Source organism: Sapajus apella, unplaced genomic scaffold (genome assembly GCF_009761245.1).
Source record: "Sapajus apella isolate SASKATOON/1434 unplaced genomic scaffold, GSC_monkey_1.0 scaffold8, whole genome shotgun sequence".
In the NCBI taxonomy this organism is placed as follows: domain Eukaryota; kingdom Metazoa; phylum Chordata; class Mammalia; order Primates; family Cebidae; genus Sapajus; species Sapajus apella.
The window spans coordinates 37,258,708-37,268,403 of NW_022436948.1; the positions used below are offsets into that span (position 1 = coordinate 37,258,708).

Here is a 9,696-nt window from a genome sequence, read left to right on the forward strand (position 1 = left end):
AGGGAATTTAGCAGCATGTGAAATGTGACTCTTATATTCTAGGGAATAACTGTACTACCATCAGCAGATTTCTCAGCATAAATATTGCAGGCCAGGAGAGAACGGGATAACAGATACAAAGTACTGAAAAAAAAAAAAAAAAAAACCTGCTATATAAGATATTATTCGAAAAAACTGTCCTTTAAAAATAAAGAGGCCAGGCGCGGTGGCTCAAGCCTGTAATCCCAGCACTTTGGGAGGCCGAGGCGGGTGGATCACAAGGTCAAGAGATCAAGACCATCCTGGTCAACATGGTGAAACCCCGTCTCTACTAAAACTACAAAAAATTAGCTGGGCATGGTGGCGCGTGCCTGTAGTCCCAGCTACTCAGGAGGCTGAGGCAGGAGAATTGCCTGAACCCAGGAGGCGGAGGTTGCGGTGAGCCGAGATCGCGCCATTGCACTCCAGCCCGGGTAACAAGAGTGAAACTCCGTCTCAAAAAAAAAATAAAAATAAAAATAAAAATAAATAAAAAAATAAAAAATAAAAAATAAAGGAGATGCAAACTTCCACCAAACACGCAAAAACTGAAGGAATTTATTACCACTAGACCTGCCTTATAAGAGTGCTAAAAGGAGTTCCTTATGTTGAAATAAAAGGATGTTAAACAGTAACACAAAAGCATATAAAAGCATAAATCTGAATGGCAAAGTAAACATATAGATAAATACAGAATAATGTAGTACTGCAGTGGTGTTGTGTAAGTCACTTTTAAATTTAGTGTAAAATTTAAAAGACAAAAATACAAGAAATACATTCAGAAATTAGTTAATGGATGCAATACAAAAAGAAGTAAATTCTGACATCAATAACACAAAGTGTGTGGGGAGAGGAAAAATGTAGACTAAGTTAAGTGTTTATCAGCTCAAAATAGACCTTTATAGCTACAAGAAATTTTATGTAAGACTTATAATAACCACAATGAATAAAACAAAACAAAACAGAAAGCAGGTACCAATAAAAGAGAAAAATAATCAAAATATGTTACCACAAATATTATCAAATCAAAAGTGGGGATAGCAAGAGAGGAAAGGAAGAACTAAGAAACTATAAAACAGACAGAAAATTATTTCAAAATGACAATAATAAGTCCTTATTTATCAATAATTAAATGTAAATGGATTAAACTCACAAATCAAATACATAGAGTGCCCAAACAGATTGTTTAAAACGTCCAATTACTTTTTCTTGCCTGGAAGATGCTTTAGATTTAAAGACATACATAGGCTAAAAGAGAGGAAATACAAAAAAATATTCTATGAGAATTGTAACCAAAAAAGACAGAAATTCAATTGCTTATATCAGATAAAATAGGTCTCACTTCATTTGAGGTCATTTTACCTGATATAAGCAAGTGACACAGAGTGTTAAATAATGATTAAAATCAATTTGAAAGGCAGCTATAATAATTATATATATCCAAAAAAAATAATTATATATATCCAACATTAGTGTACTTAAATATGTAAAGCACGATCTGAGTGGGGAAATAGATAGCCATATGGTGATAGTAGGAGATTTCATTATTGCATTAACCACAATGGACACATCATCCAGACAGAAAATCAATAGGAAATAGTGACCTGGAAAAATATTATAAATAAAATGGGTCTAAGAAACATATACAGAACAGTGTACTCAAAAGTAGCAGAATACATATTGTTCTTAAATGCATATAGAACATTCCGCCTAATAGACCATATGATAAATTACATAACGAGCTTTATAAATATAAGAATAATTTAAACAACCTGAAGTTTATTTTCCAACCACAATGAAATGAAACTAGAAATCAATAACAAAAGAAAAATATAAAAATTTATAAACATGGAAATAAAAAAAAAAGATGCTTTTTAACAACCATTAGGTCAAAGAGGAAATCAAAGGTTAGAAAACATCTTGAAATGAGTGAAAATAAATGTACCACAAACTTGATAAAAATTAGCAAATAAAGTACTAAGAGGAATATTTATACTAATAAATGCCTAAATTAAAAAAAGAAACAACAGAAATAAAAAACCTAGTATTACACTTGCAGAAATTAGAAAAAGAAGCACAATCTGATCCCAAAATGAGGAGAAAGAAAGGAAATAAAGATTAGAGCAACAGTAAAAAAAATAAATAAATCTAAAAATAGGAGAAAAAGTAAATGCAACTAAGAGTCTGTTTCTAAGAAAACAAAATTGGCCAACACTTAGCTAAACTAAAAAAAGAGAAGACAAAAATAAAATAATAAATGGAAGAGATGTATTACAAACAGGACATAAACAACAGATTATAAACAATATTACAAATAGATCATAAACAAACACACAAACAGATCATAAGGGATATTGTGAAAACCTACACATCAAAACATTGAACAACTGAGAAAAAGTGAATAAATTTCTAGAAACATACAACATTCCAAGACTTATTTGGGAAGGCTAAACAGACAAATACAAAATGGGGAAATTCAATCGGTGATTAAAAAGTTCTAAAGAAGAAGAACCTAGGGCCAGATAATTTCATGGGTAAGTTCTACCAGACATTTAGATAAGAATTACTACCAGTCCTTCTTAAACTTTTCCAAAAATAGAAGAGGGACTCTTTCTAATCTGCTTTAATGAGGCTATCATCCTCCTATTATTAAGCCAGACAAAGATACTACAACAAAATGAATATATAGCCAAATATCCCTGAAGAACATTGATGACAAGATTTCAACAAACTACTAGCAACCAAATTCAACAGGATGTTAATGCAATCACATACCATAATATAGTGGGATACAAGGATGATTCAACATATGCAAATCAATCAATGAGATACAACATAGGAGCAGAATAAAAGATGAAAATCACATGATCATTTAAATAGATGCAAAAAAAGCATTTAACAAAATCCTACATACTTTTATGATAAAATCTCTCAACGAAATAGGAATAACTTACTTGCAATGCTTCTGCTAACATAATACTTAATGGTAAAAAAAAAAAAGAAAAAAAAACTGAAAGTGTTTTTTATAAGATCAGGAACAAGTCAAAGATGCCCACTCACCATTTCTATTCAACATGATATTAGAAATTCTATCCAGAGAATCAAGCAAGAGAAAGAAATAAAGGTCATTCGAAGAGAAAAGGAAGATAGAAAATTATCTGTGTTTGCAGATTGCATGATCTTATAGATCATGTAGAAAACTCCAAAGATTTCACAAAATGAATGCAGGCATGTTTAGAATGCAAACTCAGTATACAAAAAGGCAATTGCATTTCTATACACTAGAAATAAATTATCTAAAAAGGAAATTAAAGAAACGTTTACAATACCCATTTATAATACCATCAAAACAATAAAAATCTTAAAAATAAACTAAACTGAGGAGGTGATAAATCTGTATACTGAAAACTATTAAACATTGACCAATTGAAGTAGAAAGAAATAGATGAAAAAACATGTTGTGTTCATGGATTGGAAAAATTAATATTGATGTTTTTTGCCTTTTTTTTTTTTACGCTCTTTTGATGTAAAAGAGTTTCTCTTTTGTTACCCAGACTGGAGTGCAATGGCGCGATCTCGGCTCACCGCAACCTCCGCCTCCCGGGTTCAGGCAATTCTCCTGCCTCAGCCTCCTGAGTAGCTGGGATTACAGGCACGTGCCACCGTGTCCAGATGATTTTTTGTATTTTTAGTAGAGGCGGGGTTTCACCATGTTGACCAGGATGGTCTCGATCTCTTGACCTCTTGATCCACCCGCCTCGGCCTCCCAAAGTGTTGGGATTACAGGCTTGAGCCACCAGGCCAGCTATTTCTTGCCTTTTTGATAATGGTCAATCTCACAAATATGAGATGATAACTCATTGTGATTTTGATTTGCATATCATTGATTGTTAATTATGTTGAACACCTTTTCATATATCTGCTGGCCATTTATATATATTCTTTTAACAAACGTCTATTTCGTTGCTTTGCCTACATTTAAATTGGGTTACTTGATTTTTGCTATTGAGTTGTAGGCTATTTTAGATATTAATTCTTTATCAGATATTTGGTTTGCAAATATTTTATCTGTGCACCATTGGTGGGAATGTAAACTGGTGCAGCCATTATAGAAAAGAGTATGGCGATTCCTCAAAAAAAATATATAACTACTATATGAAACAGCAATATCAATGCTTGGTACATATGCAAAGGAAATGAAATCATGACCTCAGAGAGATATATGCAAACCCACGTTTACTGCAGTATTATTCAGAATAGCTAAGACACAAATAAACCAAAAGTTTGTCAAAGAATTGATATAGGAAAAAGGAAATCCTGATATTTGCAACAACATGAATAAACATTGTAGACAGCATACTAAATGAAATAAGCCCGATACAGCAAGATAGATAATGTATTATCTGACTTATATATGGAATATAAAATAGTCAAACACACAGACGCTGAGAATGGAATGGTTGTTTTCTGGCTTGGGGGAGGGAGAAATGTCAAAATGTGGAAATATTGACCCAGGGACACAAAATTTCAGTTATATAAGATGAATAATGGCTGGAGAATGAATGGACAGCAATGTGAATATGGTTAAACATTTGTGCTATCCATTTTTAAACTTTGTTAAGAAAATAAATATTATATTACATATTGTTATCACAAAAATAATATAGAGGATAAGAGAAAATTTTTGGTGATAAAAAATTTTCTGGCATAAATTTTGGTGATAGTTTCATGGATATATTTTTATTTCCCAACTCATCAAGTTTTATTCATTAAATATGTACAAATTGTTAAAAAAAACTTATTTGCCTTTTAAAGATAAACAGAAATATGAGAAATGGATATTATCTTGCAAAATAATATCAAGAATCTTTGTTTTTCTATATGATGTTATACAATATGATGAAACAAATAGATAAACCTCACCTACAATCTCGAAATGTTACAACATTTTTAGGTGTGTAAAATAGGATGTTTAGAATTGCAAAAGCTCTTAAGAAAATATTACAAGAAAACAGGTGTGAAATTTGTAGCTGGATTCTAATAGAAAGATCACTCAGAAAAGGGGGTGAGAAATTGTCCCAACAATTAGTCAGGAGGCTATTCCTTGCAAGATAAATGACCTACAAGAAAATTCTAATGGGAGTGTGGCCACTAAGTTAATAATTAATCTGCGTTGGACAAAATGAAAGAAGCAAAATACTTCTGAGATTTGAGACCTCAGAACTGCTGATTATTATTTGAGAAAAACAAAAATCTAAATATGGTTATAAGAATTCATAAACTTTACAAAATTCTGTGAAATTAGACATCCTAACATGAATCTTAAAGCTTGAGCCAGTTGTCATTTATAATGCATTTGATATTTTATTTACACACTGAAACAGTTTTGGGATCTTGCGTTCTTATCATACACATAATAATTATAACAGTAATAATAAAGACAGCAGCAGGAGCCTTCCTGATGGATATGTTTATGGTATTGATTATGGTCATGGTTTGTTGGGTGTATAATTATCTTCAAACTAATCAAGTTGTATACATTAAATCTATACAGCCTTTACATACCTCAATAAAGTGGCTTAAAAATAAATATTTCAAACAAAAACACAGATCTTACTAATTATGTAATTCAACAGTTGTGTATTTATTGTCTAATATGTTCAAAACACTCTGCTTGGCACAGCAATTGATAAGATGCCATGACCTCTACTCTCACAAGGCTTACAACCCATGGGGAGAAAGAGACTTGAATCAGTTGTAAAATGAAACATAAATAAAATTTTAAGTTACATAAAGATAACGATGGTGCTAAAATTGTAAAAATATTCTAGGGACTCAAGACTTTTCTGATAAGGTGATCATAAGACTGTAATTTTTTATTATTCTGCTCTCCAGGGGATTTTTCATTCCCATTTATTCCCATTTGAAAAAAAAAAAGTGAACTTTCTAACTTTTTAAACTGAGAATTAATAAGAAGATAATGTCTACAAACTATTTTCATGTCAGCATATCTACTAACATGTATATATATATATATATATATATATCTTTGCCTTCCCATTACTAGAGACGAACAATGAGAGGACTTCCAAAAGTTCATGGAAAAGGTGTGTTATGAAAAATCAATGCAAGGATTCCAAATTTTTTACACCAAGATAAACTCACAGGAAGTTATTATAACATGTCTGGACAGGGTCTAGATTGAGACATTAAGAGAGATAAGACATCGATTTGAATAAGCCCCCTATTGGAGCAATATGAATTCTGCTAAAATTGAAGCAAGAACAAACATCAAATTTATGACAAATCTTAGGTGGAAAAATGGTGAAATCAATGATGCCTCATAAAAAGTTTCAGGGAAAAATACCTTAACAAAATCATTAGTTTACAAATGAAAAACTTATTTTAATAAGGGACAAAAAATATTGAGGTTATGCATATTAACATAACACTCTCTCTTGCCTGGATTATGCCTCTATCTAGCTAATTGTACTCCATAATTACAGTCCTGGCCCCTAACACCTTTTCTTCAATTATATGATCAAAACAACAATGTTAATGATCTTTTAAAAATTAAAACAGATCATATCAGCCTTCCATTCTAAGCTTTTGAATGATTTGCCACCTCACTCAGAGTAAGATCTAAGCTTTGCAATAGGCTAGAAGGCCCTTTATGATCGACTACCTTCCTCACTCCCCAAAATTTTCCCTGTGACCTCATCTGTTCTGCTCCTACCTTTAAATTACACTTATCTCCCATTTCATTCTTTCCTACTCCTTGAGGATGCTAAACATGCTCCTGAGCTTTTGCTCCTTTTGATCACAGACTCATTCCTCAAAATATTTTCATGACTTAGCTGCTCACCTTCTTTAAATATGTGCTCCAAAGTCACCTTCTAAGTTGTCTTTTCTATCTGTTCTATTTAAAACTATAACAACCTTCGCTCTCAAATTTTACCTTCTAAATGTGTCTCAAAAGTATTAACCACCTAGTATGCAAAAATTTGCATATTTTATTACAAAAGTAATATAAACACTTTGTGGACAGCAGTTTTACTCTGGATAACTGTTGTTTCATTGGCACCAAGAATATTCGCTTTTACATTAATATTTACTGAATTCTCTTCATGGATATACTTCTGATTGCTTTGAGGAAACAATTATAATTTGTGTACATGAAATAGAACATGAATTTACCCATTAGATTTTGTAGCATGCCTGTTTCAATAGGGGAACTTAAACTAAGAGTATGCTTAGAAAGTACAAAAAATTTGTGTAAGCCAAGAAAAACTGCACTAAGCTTTATAGATAACAGAATTATTTTTGATTGGACCCATTTATACATCCTCCAAAATAATTAATCTGTGTTGGAAAAAAATGAAAGAAACCTATGTAAAAGACATTCTAATAACATTGCATTCTGATACATATATATATATATATTTCCCCCCCCCCCATAAAAGCACTTTTTATTTGCGGCAAAGAGAATTCTTGCTGAAAGGTTTGCAGTTCCAAGCAGTCACAACTCAGCTGTTAGTGGCACCATTTTGACATGGTAAATTTTGCTTCTATTTGGTCAGAAAAGGGTATCAGATTGTACCTTCCCCAGGAGGGCAAAAAGAAGGGCAAAGCAAACCGGAAGAGACTTCTGCTCTACTGACAATCGTCAGATCCAACATCAAGCCACATACGCCCTCGCTGGCCCCTCTACAGGTTGCTGTCCCACTGCTGAGTGACACAGGATATCCTACATTTGCGAGGAAAAAATGAGGCAGGAAACACGGGTATAGTTCACTTAGGGACGAGCAGGCATCCACAGCTTCAAAACACTTCATGGAAGGGGGGTAATCCTTGTGGGAGGCGCAGCTCACCAAGGCACAGACCCCCGGTTCCTGTTGTAGCTGAGGAAGGGGATCATATCCCAGATGATCAGTTCAAAGTCAAAGACCTTAAATTTCTCAGCAGTGCCTTCTGGTGCCACAGACTTGGGGGTCACTACCAAGTTCCGCTGCCTGGGGAACAGGATCAGGACCTGGGCTGCAGTTTTATTGTGCTTGGCTGCGATCGCCTTGATGCTGGGACCTTCCAGGAGGGAAGGGTCCTCAGGCTTGGCCCAGGGCCTGGCGGGAGAGCCGAGGGGGCTGTAGGAGGTCTCTACGATGCCTTTGGATGGGCAGTACTGGATTAACTTCTCCTGAGTGAGGAATGGGTGGCACTCAATCTGGTTAACTGCGGGCTTATACTTTAAGCCAGGTTCATTTAGTAACCTCTCCACCTGGAAATGGTTTAACTTGGAGATGCCAATAGCTTTCACCAGCCCTTCATCCACCAGCTCTTCCATAGCTGCCCACGCGTCCACAATGTTGGTGTCACTGTGAACCATGTTACCTACCTCATCCAACAGGAAAAATTCCTTACCAGGCTTAAAGTCGGTCGGCCAGTGAATGAGGTAGACGTCCAGGTAGTCCAGCTTCAGGTCTCTGAGCGTCTTCAGGCAGGATCCTTACACCAGACCCTTCTCATGGTATGTGCACCACAGCTTGCTGATGATGAAGAGCTCCTCACCCTTCACCACCTGCTCCCTGAGCTTCTCTTGAATGGCTACACCCACCTCATTCTCTAGGGTACATATGGGCACAGTCGATGTGGTGGTACCAAACGTCGATGGCCACCTTCACAGCCTCAGTCACCTGGCCTGGAGGGGAATTCCAGGTGCCCAGCCCAAGGATTGGCATCTTGGCTCCATTGTTGAGCACGAGGTGGCTGGCCATGGCTTCTGAGCTCCCCAGACCCCCGCCCAGAAATGTCTGTATATTTATATTTGCTCATCTTTAAACATGTACCATATAGCATGTTACTACCTATTTTATTAGAATTTTAAACTCTTACAAAATAATAAAGAAAAAAGCTTAGTGGATATTATACCTAAAATTAATTGCAGGTTACTATATCTGCCCATTAAACTTATATTTTTGGCATGAAAAATATTCATAAGCAGATTTCCAAATTTTATGTGCAACATCATGCTTTTTGTAAATATATGTAAATTTTCTCTATGCATATATCTTTATTATATATTATTTAAACAATGAACAAACACTATTTATAAATGGCATACCTTTTAATTTCCCCACATCACACAAGAAAGTATATAATGTACTGACACAGGAGACCTGAATGTTTACAGGCAACATTTACAAAACTACTGGTTGGGAAGGATTCAATATTACACTACAAAATATTTTTATTTATTATTTATTTATTTATTTATTTATTTATTTATTTATTTGAGACAGAGTCTTGCTCTGTGGCCCACACTGGAGTGCAGCGGCATGATCTTGGTTTATTACAACCTTCGCCTCCTAGGTTCAAGCAATTCTTCTGCTTCAGCTTCCCGAGTAGCTGAGATAACAGGTGCACGCCACCATGCCTGGATAATTTTTTGTATTTTTAATAGAGACAGGGATTTACCATGTTAGCCATGGTCTTGATCTAACCTCGTGATCTACCCACCTCAGCCTCTCAAAGTGCTTGGATTACAGGCCTGAGCCACTCATGCCCAGCCAAATATTTTTAATTTTAATCTTTAATTCTTTTAACTCATATTTTAGGTTCACAGGAATATGTGCAGATTTGTTATATTGGTAAATTGTGTGTCATAGGGGTTGGATGTCCAGA

General features: G+C 34.5%; 1 pseudogene; it reads right to left on the bottom strand.

The window, feature by feature from the left end:
- Positions 1 to 7,885: 7,885 nt before the first annotated feature.
- Positions 7,886 to 8,802, bottom strand: LOC116550707 (annotated as a pseudogene).
- Positions 8,803 to 9,696: the final 894 nt, after the last annotated feature.